This window comes from Natator depressus, chromosome 24 (assembly GCF_965152275.1).
Source record: "Natator depressus isolate rNatDep1 chromosome 24, rNatDep2.hap1, whole genome shotgun sequence".
In the NCBI taxonomy this organism is placed as follows: Eukaryota; Metazoa; Chordata; order Testudines; family Cheloniidae; genus Natator; species Natator depressus.
Window position 1 is genome coordinate 10,143,734 of NC_134257.1, and position 15,254 is coordinate 10,158,987.

The 15,254-nt window shown below is 51.4% G+C and overlaps 1 protein-coding gene across 1 annotated transcript in view; it reads right to left on the reverse strand.

Annotated features, from left to right (window-relative positions):
* KCNJ10 (potassium inwardly rectifying channel subfamily J member 10) overlaps positions 1-12,132 on the reverse strand; it is a 65,777-nt gene extending 53,645 nt beyond the window's left edge. Inside the window, exon 1 of the mRNA XM_074938736.1 lies at positions 11,823-12,132. The gene's annotated coding sequence lies outside the window, so the exon portion shown is untranslated. The remainder of the gene's footprint in view (positions 1-11,822) is intronic.
* Between the last annotated feature and the right edge of the window lie 3,122 nt (positions 12,133-15,254).

Genomic DNA, 15,254 nt, shown 5'->3' on the forward strand with positions numbered 1-15,254 from the left:
GGTTAATCACCCCATCCTTAATCAGCATTGCCCCTGCAGGGAAGTTTAGGGAGTGCCAGCTGTAGGCTACTCCCACCCTGCTACAGAGCTCAGCTGGGGAGAATGGAGATCGGGTGAAATTCGTTTGTGCAACACAAAAGCCCGGCTCCCTGACCCTGCAGAGCCAGAGAGAAAGGCCCTGGATGAGGAGTCACCGAGGCCTGAAATGCCCGAAGGCAGAGTGGGGATAATCAAGGAATTGAAACCCCTCTTTCAAGATGCCCATAGACGCGGGACATCTCCAAAAACCCCTGGGGAGGGAGCCCGGGACTGGAACATCCTTTCTGAGTCCTCAGGGACCCAGAGAACCAGAGACAAGACAGCCCAGTGCGGTCATCCAGGCCAGCGTGGAATCATTCCTTCCCCAGGCTGGTTTCAAATGACCCAGCTGATGGATGCACCATAGTTGCAGTCGAATCGGTTCCCGGATGTTAGGGAGACAGGGTGGGGGAGGTAATAGCTTTTACAGACCAACCTCTGTTGGTGAGAGAGAGGGGTTCTCCTGTCGCTGTTGTTAATCCACCTCCCCAAGGGGCAGTCATTAGGTTGATGGAAGAATTCTTCCATCCACCTGGCGCTGTCTACACTGCAGGTTAGGTCGGCTTAACTATGTCGCTCGGGGTGTGGATTTTTCACGCCCCTGAGCGATGTAGCTGGGACATCATGACTTTTTAGTGTAGACCTGGCCCGAGCAACGTTACACTCCATGGATGGCTCCAGTGTAGACAAACACCCTTCAGTGGCTGTTGACTAACTAGCAGGGGGGACCTGTTGGGGGTTCCTTCACTGCAAAGGCCAGGGGCTCCTTGCATCCCTTCATCCACCCCATTCCTGTGTGCCACCTTCCCATCCCCCTCTATTGCAGGGACTCCCTGCAACTGCCCCAGGCTGGCTCTACCAGAGTCACCTGAGTTTTCTCAAAACGGGGATGATAACGCTTCAGGGTTCAGATTCTCCTTGCCAGGAAGGGTATGTCTACACTGCTGTCACGGGGTGCGGCTGCAGCTCATGTGGACACACCTGAGCTAGCTTTAGTGGAGCTAGCGTGGGATCTGGAGCAGTAAAGCTGCCGCAGCACGGGCCCCGGCATGACTGTACAAAGCCCTCCGGGAACCCTAGGTCGCTGCCATGGTTTCACTGCTCCTGCACCTGAGCTAATTAGATTGCAGCTAATTTGAGTGTGTCTACATGGGCTGCAAGCCCAACCTGTGACTGGAGCAGAAACAGACCCAAAGGGCCCTTCACACTGCTCCGGAAGTGTAAAGACACCTCAAAGTGGGTGTAAATTTCACACCCACTGACTGCACAGTCCCTTTGTGCTGTCAACGCTCTGTGAAGGGGCCTGGGTTTCAGTGAGGATTCAGTCTCCCTTCTTTTGAGCCTGAGCTGTCCAGAGCCAGGGCTTTGTCTGTCTTTTATTCTGTGTTTGTACAGCGCCAAGCGCAAGGGGAAGTCCAGTTGTCCCTGGTTTGGCTGGAGGTCTCAGAGAGGCAGCTGGTGAGGATCTATGTATCTGAAGATCTGAGTAAGTCCATAAACAACCTTCTCTCCTAATTGTTTCTTAACGAACAAATAGCGCTATGACAACACTCCAAACAACTTTCCCACGCTGTGGGGTGGGTTTCATTGCACGGCCTCTTGGATGAGCCTAATGATTCCTCAGCTCTCCACGAGGTCTTTCAGAGTCACTTCATTGTCATTGATTCATAGCTTCTAAGGTCAGATGGGACCAATGTGATCATCTTGTCTGACTTCCTGTGTAACACTGACCAGAGACCAGGTAAACAAGACCTGAATTTCTACTGTAAACACACACACAAACTAACCAGAATACACTTCTTCTGGGGGGAAAAAACTACTTCCAGGCTGCACTGTTCAACATAAAGAAGCAGAAAAGGATAGCAATGCCATTTCCTCCCCACCCCTTGCTGGTTTAAAACAAACAAAAGGAAGTATTTCTTCACACAACGCTCAGTCAATCTGTGGAACTCCTTGCCAGAGGATACTGTGAAGGCCAAGACTATAACAGGGTTCAAACAGGAACTAGAAAAGTTCATGGAGGATGAATCCATCAATGGCCATTAGTCAGGATGGGCAGGGATGATATCCCTAGCCTTTGTTTGCCAGAAGCTGGGAATGGGCGACAGGGGATGGATCACTTGATGATTCCCTATTCTGTTCATTCCCTCTGGGGCACCTGGCACTGGCCACTGTCGGAAGACAGGATACTGGGCTAGATGGACCTTTGGTCGGACTCAGTATGGCCGTTCTTATGGTCTTATGTCCCTTTTCATTCTTATGTCCCTTTTCTCCTGTATAAACTCCCCAGGCAACTTTCAAAGAGCCATTACTTTGTTTATTTCCAGCCAATTTTTTCCACATTTGGTCATGTAGCGGATTTGAGAGCCAGGATTATTTACACATCAAACGTTTTGTTCCCCATTGCTGTCCCCCTTTAGCAGACATCTACCTCAGTGCAAAGTGGGTATAAAATGCCAGGATCAAAAATCAGGAGTCAGGCCCCCCAAATCATGAAATTGGCTTCAAATTCATGAGGTTTTCAAAAAATAATAGACTACGGGGTCCTTTGTATTGGCTTGCTGGTCTCTGGACCTTTTGGGATCACATTTTCCAGCTTTTAGCCCCACTCAGGAGAGCTGGACACATACTGTTTTTTTTTTTAAATGAAAACTGAGATTCTCACCTAATCACATGACTCCAGGAGTTGGAGCTTTAAGAAAAGCTTTAAGAAAAGCACCAAATGTTATGAGACTTGCCGTAAAATCACGAGATCTGGCAACACTGAAATGCTACCAAATCACCATAATTGTGCACGATTCTTATTTATACTAAGGCTATTTATTATTATTGTATTTCTAAGGAACTTTATCCATGGAGCAGAGCCCCAATGTGCTAGATGCTGTACAAAAACTGGTTTAAGAGAAGGTCCCTGCCCCAAAGAGATTCCAGTTTGTGTATGGAGGGCCTCAGATTGTGTGTAAATTATATTTACCCTCACCTTAACACTCCTTTGCACTGCCACATGTGTGTAAAGGGCCCTTAGTGTAACTCAGGCCTCACTTTGCGTCAGTGTACATGGTAACACAAGGGGCAAGGCAATGGAGAACTGGAAATAAGGCCCCGATTCTGTAATAAGCACCATGCAAAGTCACACTGAAGTCAATGCAAGATCTACTTGTGCTGAGCTGACTGCAGGATCAGGAACCAAGTTTCAAAGGTCAGTCGTTTGTGTGTTGTCTGTGTAAGATAAAAGTATGGCAGCCTCTTTACCCACCCCCCTAAGAAAAGTGCCTTTTTTCTACACACCGGACTTGAAAACAGCAAAAGGGATTGTCCACAAACCTCACAAATAAACCCTGGAAACATCACTTTTGAGAATAGACCAAAAACAAAAACAAACAAAAAAAAGTCAGAAAGTTTTGAGGGGTTGAGAATTAAAACCAGATTGCAACCCTTGCTATAGAGTTCACGATTGTGTCCTAGGAAGCTGTAAAACCTTGTGTTTTCTCTGCACTGCTCCTTTACAGTGCCACAAATACTATCAAAGAGCACAGCGTGCAGATTGTTATAGGAGAGACACACACACTCTGCTCTCTTCCGGGAGACTTGATTTTGGTTCTTTATAGATGTTGATTTTGTGTATGCTAAAATAATGGAAAATCAAACTGAAAGGTACAATTGTGTAACCTGCTGGTGAGTATGTGTGAGAGACGGGTCTCTGATCCACAGAGGACATGAAGCTGTTAGAGCAGCAGCTAGGGTATCGTGGTGCTTTAACTCAAGCTGTGGTATTTCTTGCTTTTAGCTCTGGAGATTCCCAGTTCAATCCCTGGTATGTCAGCCATCCATCCCAATTGCTCTTTGTATATGGAAAAACCTCATAACGACTCGCATGCTCGTTGATATAATAGGCTAAAATATATTTACATAAATTGGTATTTCAGCTTCCTGCACTTTGCTTATTGATCTGTTTGCTTGGAGATGGTGTAGTTTGGCCATGAATCGCCAATCAGCTTTCCAGACGCAAATCCATTTACGTGACAGAATCAGCTAACCTAATTCCAGTCGTTTGTTTGGAAAACAGGATTGTTTTCAGGAGTTGCTGGCGCACCAGATACTGTCATTTGAGACGGTAAGAGGCACTGATTTATAGCACAATATGGGTGCCTAATCAATCACAGTAATACTTTACTCTCTTCTACATCACCGCCCGCCTGCGGATGTCAAACCACAGACACTTGTTTATTCACAGCTGCCTCCTCCCATGACACAGGCAATTCTTATTTTACAAAGAGGAAAACTAAGGCACAGAGAGGGGAAGTAACTTGTCCAAGGACACACCCTGAGAGAACCAGGACAGACCTCAGGAGCCCGGGCTTCTGGCCTGTGCGCTAACAAACTGGACACGCAAGGCGTTGAAAAGCAAGGAGTCCACAAATGGGGTCAAATGTTCGTGCCACATCCCCCCAGGCAGCCGGAGTTCAATTCATTTTATGTCTTAAGCCTCACAGAGGGAGTTTGTGGGTATCAGGCACTTTTAAAACTCTGACTCTTAAGTAGGAGCTGAACCCTTGAAAATGCAGCCTAAGTGCATGTGACAGCTGCCAACTCGGCTGGCACCCCAGGGCCTGAAGTGGGGATCCCCAGGACTAAAAGCAAGAGCTGTTATAACTTGAATTAAAGATCCAAGCTGCTGTAGCTTGTGGCTGTAACAACTCGTATGCACTCTAGATCGGCCCGGAGTGGGACCTGTCACACATTCTCACCACTGGGTTACACGGGCATCTGTTTCCCCTGGCTGGTTTATTTTCAGAGGCTGTCACGCTCCCTTGCTGGAAGCAGGGGCTGCTGATTTATGCTCTTGGTTTGGTTTCCACTCCTTGCAAACCAGAGAACATGATCTGACCCTAATCCACTCCTAATCCTTGGGCAGGTGAGCTGCGTATTCGAGACAGCGCTGTTCCAAAGCCCATGTCCTAACATACACACACCGCTGCCCTGACAGTGCAAAGAGGGCTCCCCGCCGGAGGTGAACCTACGCAGCAGTGGGGATTTGTTTGGGGAGTAAAGCGGGGCCTCAAGGGGAAAACACCTAGGAGGGGAGGAAGAGGTAGGTGTGGTCCCAGCAGTTACAGCCAGAAGCATTGGGAGGAAAGTCAACAAAGGGAAATTTAGGCTGAACTGTCATGGAAATCTTCCGAAGAGTGGGATCTATCTGTCTATCACCATGTAACCCTATCTATCTATCTATCTATCCCTATACACACCCATCTGTCTCTAGCTAACCATCCCCATCTATCTATCTACCCAGCCCCATCCACCCCTCTCTGTCTCTCTTTCTCTCTCTCTCTATCCCTGTACACGCCCACCTCTCTCTGGCCATAGAACCTCACCCAGCATCACGTGTTAGTGTCGGGCTGTAGGAATCCCTGGGGAAGGTTCTCTAGCCTGTGCCCTGCAGGAGGTTGGACCAGGTGATCAGAATGGGCCTTATTAGCTGTGACCGGCCCCTGTTGCCAATGCTGTGGGAGCCTTTGGAAGCATTCCCGTCTAGGTGCTGTCCAGCGAGGTAGGGAAGAGTCACTGTCCCCCGTTCACTCTCTCTTGCCCTGCAGCTGACGTCCCCATCTACACCCACCTGGAGGGGGTGTGAAACACTACAAGGACTCATTCCACTGTGACATGGGAGCCCTGGAGGCAATCCCAGAAAGAGCTGACCTCAAAACAACCAGGGATTTTTCCCCAGATAAACCCATGAAAGTTCGGCTCTTTATCAGAAACGCTTGGCTTTGGGACGTCGGTGGAATGCAAGACTGCTCCCATCGAGCTAACAGTCCTGCTCTAATGTGCACCAATGCAAAGGGATGGGAAATGCTAAGAGCCACTCTGAGTTCACGATCGAAATAGACAAGCCAGGAAAGGGTATTACCCCCACTTCACAGAAGGGAAACTGAGGCACAGGGTGACCATGTGACTTAGCTCAGGAGGGGGCTGAGAATTAAACATAGATTCCCTGAGTCCCAGACTAGTGCCTTAACTACAATGTCAGCTTTCCTTTCTGATAAAGGTCTTTCTGGAGTACATATACTTTAAAAATGTAGCGCAGAGAATCCTGAGCAAATACAAAAAGTCTGACTGAACAGACGCTTTTCGACACCACGTGCTTCCCTCCAGGAACAGTCCTAGGGAAGGTCACTGTAATTTCTGCAGAATTCTCAAACTCACTTGAGAAATTCTATAGCTGGGAGAAAAAATGCCCTATTCTGTGCTAGAGGCTATTTTAGACACGTCGGCCTTGAAATCTCCAGGGCCTGGTTTTCCATCACCCTGCCCTGTGGACAGCTTTTCACAAGTGCAAAATGGGGTCAGACACTCTCAGACATCCACTTTATAGTGGTGTGAGTGTGATTTTGAGAGTAATTTCTATCGAGCGCTGAAGAAGAGCTCTGGGTAGCTCGTCTCCCTCACTCACAGAAGCTGGTCCGATGAAAAACATTTCCTCACCCACCTGGTGTCTCTAATATCCCGGGATCAACACGGCTGCATAAACCAAGCCCTGTGTAATTTTTGTAGAGTCCTGTAGGTTTCATCACTAGGAGAGTCTACAGGTTTCAAGGACTGTCCTTTGACCTAGGTACATTTCTCTGGTGCGTGGGTTACGTTCTGCTATGTTCCAGTGGGACGGCTGTCAGATAAACCCCGCTTGGATAGCCAGGGGAGCTGTCGGTGCTGAGTGGGTCTGGCCTTTTAAGAAATTGCAATGGTGTGTCCTGCAGTCCTGTGTTTGCTGCTGCCCTGGGAGAGGGTGGCAGGTGTCGTGCTGAGGGGCAGGGCAAGGGAAGGTCGGGCCTGAGGCCCCTCAAGCTGGCCTTCCCAGTCAGGGCCACCCAAACCCCTTGGCCTCCTTGGCAGTCGTGATCTGAAGTTGGTTCACCAGAGAGACGTGCCAAAGTGGGCCCTGCAGCCGGGGGGCTGTGCCACACGTGGTGGGGAGGGAGAGGCAAACAGATGAGGCCTTTACTGGCCTCCTAATCCCTCAGCCTGCCCGTTTCCTGTGGCCACTGGGCCCTTCTCATCCTGTAGCGCACACCTTGCAGAGTCATCCGGCCTCTTCCTCAACAGAGTGGCCCGGCTGGCAGCTGCTGAAGGCTCTGCCTGCCCCTTGGTCACTGACTGCTCCTTGCTGGGGTCTCTGCCCCGTTCCCACCCCACTCTGGCCTTCCTTCACCTGCCACGCTGGCTGCTTGCCTTAGATCCCAGCTGGCTCAGGCAACTCAACCTCACCCACCGCGCCCTGTGTGATCTCACCACCGCCCGCATCTCTGGTCTCACTTCCTCTGCCCAGCCCACCTGTGCCCCGAGATACCGATGCTCCTCCTGATCCTCCCTCCCACTCTTGGCTCGGCACCTTCTGTCAGCCCCTTCCCCAGCTTGCCAGTGTGCTCCAGGGGGTAGGGGCACAGGGCCGGGACTGGGGAAACTGGGGAGCTGTTCTACTCCCTTCTTGTGTGAACGTGAGCAAGGCCTGCCCCGCTCTGTTTCCCCATCTGTGTCATGAAGCATTCTGAGGGCTAGGGATTCTAAGGGCCAAATGTAATGACCATAATAACCACTTCTTCCCCATCCATAACCCCATGCCCTCCCCACATGCCTGTCCTGCCCCTCCTACACTGTAAACTCTTCAAGACAGTGGATGTGTTTGACTCTGCCAAGTCCATATATACAGCTGTGCAAGTAATTTGTCTGTCACCTAGTGTCTGGGCACCTCATAATCTTTACTGTATTCCTCCTCACAGACCTCCTGGGAGTCAACACAGGGCCATTATCCCCACTGTACAGATGGGGAAACTGAGGCACGGGGCGATGAAGTGAGCTCCTTTCTGTCTGTTTGGAGCCAGCTCACACCCATAAGAGCTGCCCCACACTCCCCATCAGTTCTCTGTGTGCTGCTGAAGGCTGCATCTTGCTGCCCCCTTGTTGGTGATGGTTTTGCAGACAAGGGGCTGCAGGGGGCTAAGATGCTGCCCTTTCTTGGTGCTGGGGGTGGGGATGCTGTCAGACACGGGAAGCAAGAAAAGCTCAGCCCAGTGGCACGAGGAAGGCAGTGAAAACCCAAAGGACACAGAGACACAGGATGCCCAGAGCAACGATTCGTTCGGAGCCAGCACAGAGCCGGGCCTCCAGCTACTAGGGGTGGCAAGGGAGGCCACATACCCTGGTACAGCACATCTACTCAGCAACATGTCCTGCCAGGTCTGCCATCTCTGCACCAGCTCCCAGGGTCCAGCCAAATCTGTCCTGCTCTTCAGAGCCCTTTGTGGGACCAGTGAGAATACACCCCAGCCCACAACCAGGACCTGCCATGACAGCTACAGTACAATGGAGTCAGGGAGCAATGGGGGGGGGGAAGGCTCATAAGCGCAGGAAGCAGAATGGTCATGGGGTTAAAGCGAGACTGAGGAACTCACGGCGGCCACTGCAAAGAAGAGGCCACAGGCCTTACTATGCTCAGAACTATAGGAAAACTGGTTTCTTCAACTGCACTTTCCCTTGATATATTTTACACACACACCCCACAACACATCTACCCACTCACACAACAAACCCCTCCACCACAAAACACCCATCTACTCACACAACACCCAATATAATACAAGATTTTGTACAGCCTTGGAAAGAAAGACGATTTTTTAAGTATCTGTGAGGTGCTCAAGTGCAGTAGATAGATAGATAGATAGATAGATAGATAGATAGATAGATAGAGGGGGTATGGGGATAGATAGATAGATAGATAGATAGATAGATAGATAGATAGATAGATAAAGGGGGTGAATGGGGATAGATAGATAGAGGGGGAGCAGATTCTCAAGAGCTCAGCAGCATGCCCCAGCTACAATCTTGTCAACTCTAAGCCTTTAAAAACCATGAGCCGGGCCCCCCCAAAATCACTAGATTGGCTTAAAAATTATGAGAATACAAATAATAATAATACATTGTGGGTTCTGTTTCTTTGCCTTCTGGGTTGTGAGCCTTTCAGGGCCACAATGTTCAGCTTTTCTCCCCAACTGTGAGAGCTATAAACTTTAGTACTGAATGACAGCTGAGAGGCTCATGTCATCACCTGACTCCAGCAGCTGGGGCTTGAAGAAAAACAGCGAGTAAACGTGAGACTTGGGATAAAATCGCCAGAGTCAGCAACAGCTCCTTGTATGCGCTTAGCACCCACTGTGCTGCATCTAAAAATCTGGCCCCAGTTGTTGAGAATTAACTGGCCCAGGGTCACACAGGGAGCCAGAGGAAACCTGAGTTATCACCTAGTGCCTGAACCACTGACCATCCTTCCTCCTTCTGGGACTGAAGACCCCTGGCAGAATAATGAGCAGGGGATTCTCTGATTTGCTCACCTCTACCCCTGTTTCACTAGGGTAGCCAGTCCCCAGACCTGGGTTCAAACAAAATCCCATTGGCACGAATGACTAGCGCATAGGAACGAGAGGAAGCACAAAGCAGCTAAGGCTCTGAAGTGGCATTCACAGACCTGGCGCTGTACTTCTCACCCAGCACTAATAAAACTATCAAGGCGTTGGAACTGCCTCACCCCGTCCAGGGATTTGGAGATGGGAAGCAGACCCTGCTGGGGAGCCGATGTCCACAATAAAGGCCCAACCTTTCACCTGGGCGGTTATCTCAAGAGAAGCCATTCGCGCTCCAGCCTGGCCCTTTTAGGGATATCTTTAGAAATGAGCACGGTGGGGCTGGCATGTCTGTATAATGCAGCACAGCCTCCCAGCATGATAGGGTCGTAGATCGTAGAATTTAAAGCCGGAAGGGACCATTCGATCATCTAGTCTGGCCCCCTGCATATCACAGGCCAGGAACTTTCACCCAGTTTCCCCTGCATTGAGCCCAGTAACTTGTGTCTGGCTAAAGCATTTCCTCCAGAATGGCAGCCAGTCTTGGTTTGAAGATATCAAGAGAGGCAGCGTCCCCACTTCCCTGGGAGTTTGTCCCAAGGCCGAACCACCCTCCTGGTTAGAAACGTGGGCCTAATTTCTAACTGGAATTTATCCGGCTTCAGCTGCCAGCCACTGGCTCTGATTCGGCCTTTCTCTCCTCGATCAAAGAGCCCATTAGCATCCATTATTTTCTCCCGGGGAAAGCAGTCCTACAGTGTAATCAAGTCACCTCTCCATCTTCTCTTTGATCAGGTAAACAACCAGAGTTCTGTATGTCTCTCACGAGAAGCCTTTTTCAGATGGTTTGCATGGCCCTTTTCTGCCCCCTCTCCACCTTTTCAGCCCAGGCAGGATGGGCAATCGGCAGCTGTGGGCCTGTTTCTGAGCAATTCGGGACAGAGCATCCAACTCACCCAGGCATCATGCCTCGGGGAGGCAGGGCAGGTGCGGCCTTTATGGGGCTGGGTTTCCACCTAAACAAGGAGAGGATGGATGCTTTTGTAGCATAAGAGTCGAGCAGGGAGTCTAGAGAGCGGGGTTCAGTTCCTGGCTTTGCCACAGTTTCCCAGGACAGCCTGGGGCACTTTCCTTAATCTCTCCCCATCAGCCGTCAAGTGGGGATAATAATCTCTCCTCTGCCAGTGGGCTGTGAGCACTTTGGGGTCCCTCTCTCATGAGGTGACTCTGCAGCACCTAAGGGAGCCCCTGTTCTCGGCTGGGGTCCTCTAATAATTGTGCCGTTACCAGCTGGATCGAGCCAATTGTTGGGAGCCTGGAGGACATTTAACGGCATCATTCACGAACCATGGACCCAACCCTGCGTTTGTCACCAAGTCACGCTGAGGGACGAGTGCAGGCACTTGGCCCTGTAGCCATCGCGACTCAGGCAGGGCAGAGTAATGAGGGCAGCGGTTTTCCAGCTGCCCATCTCCAGCTGCTGGGCCCACGTCAGATGCAAAGAGAGGGGAAGGGGAGGTGGGCGGAGGAGGTGACAGGGGGAGCCCAGGGTGCCTGCTTTGGGGCTCCAGTGTGGGCAGATGCGAAGCAAGCTCCAGGTGGCGGGTTCTGTGAATTCAGAGCTGCAGGACCCGATCTCCCCCCCACACTGGCTGCGGTGGCACCTACTCATCAGTCCGTGCCCGCTCCCCGCTGCGAAAGGAATCCCAGCCTGACAAGGAGGCCGCACTGGGGTCGGCCATACGGGCCGGGGACGGATCCCGTTCCAGCAGCCCGGAATGTCAGGCTGGCAGAGGGCAGTCAGGGAGGGCTGTCTGGTGGGATCCCACCCGCCCCTGCACACACAGACATGCAAAAGAGTAAACACTCGGGCTACAGAACTTCACAGCTGACTGACACAGGGCAGGGGGGTCAGCTGGGATCCCAAAGACATATTGATTACAGGAGATTTTTGTCGTGAATGAGAGACTTTCCACTCTTTGCCTGCACTTCAAATAAAAGTTTGAGTCTCTCTACAGGTTTTGCTATATTCTCTCTGACATCCCTCTACCCCTCCCTCTCTCTCCAGCCCTGATCCTGCTCTCATTTACCCCAGTATAAAGCAGGATAGATCCCACTTGAAATGCACCTCAGTGTAAAACCAGCATCAGCACAATCAGAATCAGCCTGTCTCTTTCTCTCTCTCTGCCTACCATCATCTTGGCATCTGACGGAATGGAAGATCCAAGTCAGGGTAACGCCGGTTGAGCAGCAGCACCCATGAGGAGTCCAGGCCATCAAATCAGAGTGCAACGCAGACCCATGCCCTGCTCCGCCTTCACCCCAGTTAGGAATGGATCCTGCCCTTACCTTGAGTCCAGAGGAAGAGGGACAGTCCGCAGGCGGGGTCCACGATGGCTGGACTGTGGTGGAACCTGAGATGAAAACGACCCGATCCCCCCTTCGCCCGGTCGGAGCAGTGGTGTGCAAAACTTTCTCACACTGCGAGCCGAGCGGGGTAAAGTTGGTGCCCTAAACTGCCAAGGTTCAGCTGCAGTGGCGCGGAGGCAAGGGCTCTTAAGTGCTGTTTCCACAATCAGATAAGAGGCTCTGAAAAGCCCTGGTCTCCCATCTATTTCATGCCTCTTTTTTTTCCTTCCCCTCTTACAAAACTTTGTTCAAGTTCAATTGAATGAAAGGATTATTTTTTAAAAGGAGGGGGCGGCAAAGGGAGTTGATTGACATTCCCGAGGGCCCTATCGCAGAAGGATGGGGCTAGCAGTGATTGGAGGGGCCCAGGGGGGTGGGAGGAGCTGGGGAGTGTAAAAGAAAAAGGGAAAGAAAGAAAGAAAGAAAGAAAGAAAGAAAGAACTGGCAGTGAAAGGTGGGATGCAAGGGGCGGGAGAGGGAGGATGGAGAGTGAAAGTTTGAGAGGAAAGTTAATGAGGTGGAAATCAATCCCTCACTCAGATAGGGTCATGTTACCGCTCCCAGGGAAAGTGGGGGATGGAGAACAACAGGAACAGCGCAGGATTTCACCAGTCCCCAGTCCCTGGAGAGCTCTGTGGATTTAAAGGGCGCAGGAAGCCTGGCTTAGCAGGTGTCAGTGCTAGGCCCTGTCTGTTCGCACCGGTGTCAGTTAACGCAGTACAAAGGCCCTGCAGAGCAGTGCTGCACTGGTATAATGCAGGGCGTCACCTTGGGGCTTAGCACCAGGTCAGTTACACCCAGGCAGCCACCTGGGTGAGCATCCCCAGACTGGTGGCAGGTTCCGGATGGTGGGCGTGGAGGGAAGGTGGGCAGGACAGGCTGGGAATCATTCACAGGGCCTGGCTCTCCCTGCCCTGGCACCTTACACAGCTGCTTATACCAGGGCATGGTAATCCAAAATGCCATCCGCCTGCGTCTTACTTACACCTTTGCATCGCACTGGAAGCACAAAGGGGCCTTAACGTGGGTATGATCTGCCGTGACAGCCCCAAACATGCCAAAATCACGAGATTGGCTTGAGATTTGTATTTATTCATTTTTTTAAAGAATACATGTTGGGTTCAATCCATTGGGTCTCTGGTTTCTGAGCCTCCAGGGTCACATTCTCAGGCTCTTCTCTGCAGCCAGCAGGGCTAGAAACTTACTTTAAAAAAAGAAAAAAAAGAGAGACAGCTGAGAGTCTCCCATCATGCCCTGTCTCCAGGAGCTGGGGCTTTATGTAAAACATCCAATATTGCAAGACTTGTGATAAAGTCATGCAATCTGGCAACATTGTGGGATGGCAACGGATGCCCCCTTTATGCTGCCAGAGCGGCATTAATGGAACTAAGAATCAGGCCCTGCTGTTCTGACCTGGTACCATCTCACACTCACATGGCACTGGGGTAAACGACGGCCCCCGGGGAGGGGAGTGAGGCCCCAGAACTCCCAGCCCTTTGACTGATTCGGAGTAAGGCCCATTCTGCATAGGCACTGAGTTTTATTTTAACCCGAGGTTCTTTGCCTGAGGCCCCACCCCCCACTCCGCCCCCTCCCCCGTGGCCCTCCCCTCCTTCTGCCTCTTCCTGCCCCTGCTCCGCCCCCTCCCCTGAGACCCCGCCTTCACTCTGCCTCTTCCCACCCTGCCCCGAGGCCCCTGCCTGCCAGCTCTCCGCCCTCCCCCAAGCACCTCCCCCAGCCGCCAAACAGCTGATTGGCAGCCTCACGGGACAGCTGTGGCTGGTGGGTGCTGAGCACCCAGCCCCGGAGCACCCACGGAGTCGGCACCTGTGTCATTCGGACCCTCTAGTCTGACCCCCCGTATTACCCAGGCCAAAGAATCTCCCTCCAAATCAGTCAAAGGGCTGGGAGTTCTGATCAGCACTTGGATAGCGAGGGGGCCCTGCTCTGAATTTGTGCTTGGGGCAGGGGTGGGTGCGGAAGGAGCTTGGTAAAAGATTCCTTGGTTAAATCGAGTCCTACTCTTTCCCGGGCTGCCCACCCCTCCCCCCAGCCCCCCATGGCCAGGGAGCCCTGCTCTCACCCAGGGAAAACCTCCAAACCAGTCACATGCCCCATCCTGTTCTTAAAGAGATAGTTCCCATTACCCAACATACAGAGATTAGACGTATCGGGGGGGTAGCCGTGTTAGTCTGTATCCACAAAAACAATGAGGAGTCCGGTGGCACCTTAAAGACTAACAGATTTATTTGGGCATAAGCTTTTGTGGGTAAAAAAACCGACTTCTTCAGACGCATGGGAGCAGGTGGTGTGAACTTCACCTATTTATGGGTGCCATGCATCTGAAGAAGTAGGTTTTTTACCCACAAAAGAACAGAGAGACAGTCCCTGCCCCAAAGAAATGACCATCTAATTCATTAAAGCCTTTGGTTCAAGGCATCTGCTTGGACTGCCACTCAAAGCCACCACTCCCAGACATCGGCCGCTCGGGTGACCAGACGTCCCGTTTTTAAAGGGACAGGCCGGTATTTAAGCCCTCCTGCGGGTGTCCTAACATTTTCTTAAAAGCGGGCAAATTGTCCCATATTTTCTGTCTCCCCCCATACATGCCCAAATAAATCTGTTCGTCTTTAAAGCGCCACTGGACTCCTCAGAGATTAGAAGGGCCACCGCAGAACAGCTATCAGCACAATCCCCACAACTACGTCTAAAGATCATGCGAGATCAAAGCATTCCCACAATGACTGCAGGGGCCTTACACCAACCGTGAAACATACAAGCAGCTTTTCTTGCCATCACCTGGGTCTGAACCCAGAACCACCCAATCTGCAGCACGGCGCTCATCCTTGGTGGGAGTGATCGGCACTCGGGGAAGGGTGCCGTTAGCCCGAATGTGGCCCCGCCCAGACAGGGAGGCAAAGCACTCACTCTGCCAGCTCGTTACACAAGCATTTGTTGGGCAGCAAGTGCTGAGATTCTTGGTTTTGCTTCCTGGCTCCAGGCGCAGATTATGGGCCAGGCAGCACCAATGCCCAATGGGCCCCTAGACCTGGGACCGCTGCATGGCCAAGCAGGAGCTGCTGCTACTGGATGCAAAGTACCAAATCTCTTAGTGTAGAAGTTGAAGCAGAGTCACAAACATCTAGATGTGGTCTAGCTGCTGGGGAGTGAGCCGCAGAAGCACTCAGTTTAAGAGCATAAGAATGGCCATACTGGGTTGAACCGAAGGTCCATCTAGCCCAGTGTCCTGTCTTCCGATAATGGCCAATGCCAGGTGCCCTAGAGGGAATGAACAGAACAGTGTTGCAGTGGGGGAGGTTTAGGTTGGATATTAGGAAAAAGTTTTTCACTAGGAGGGTGGTGAAGCACTGG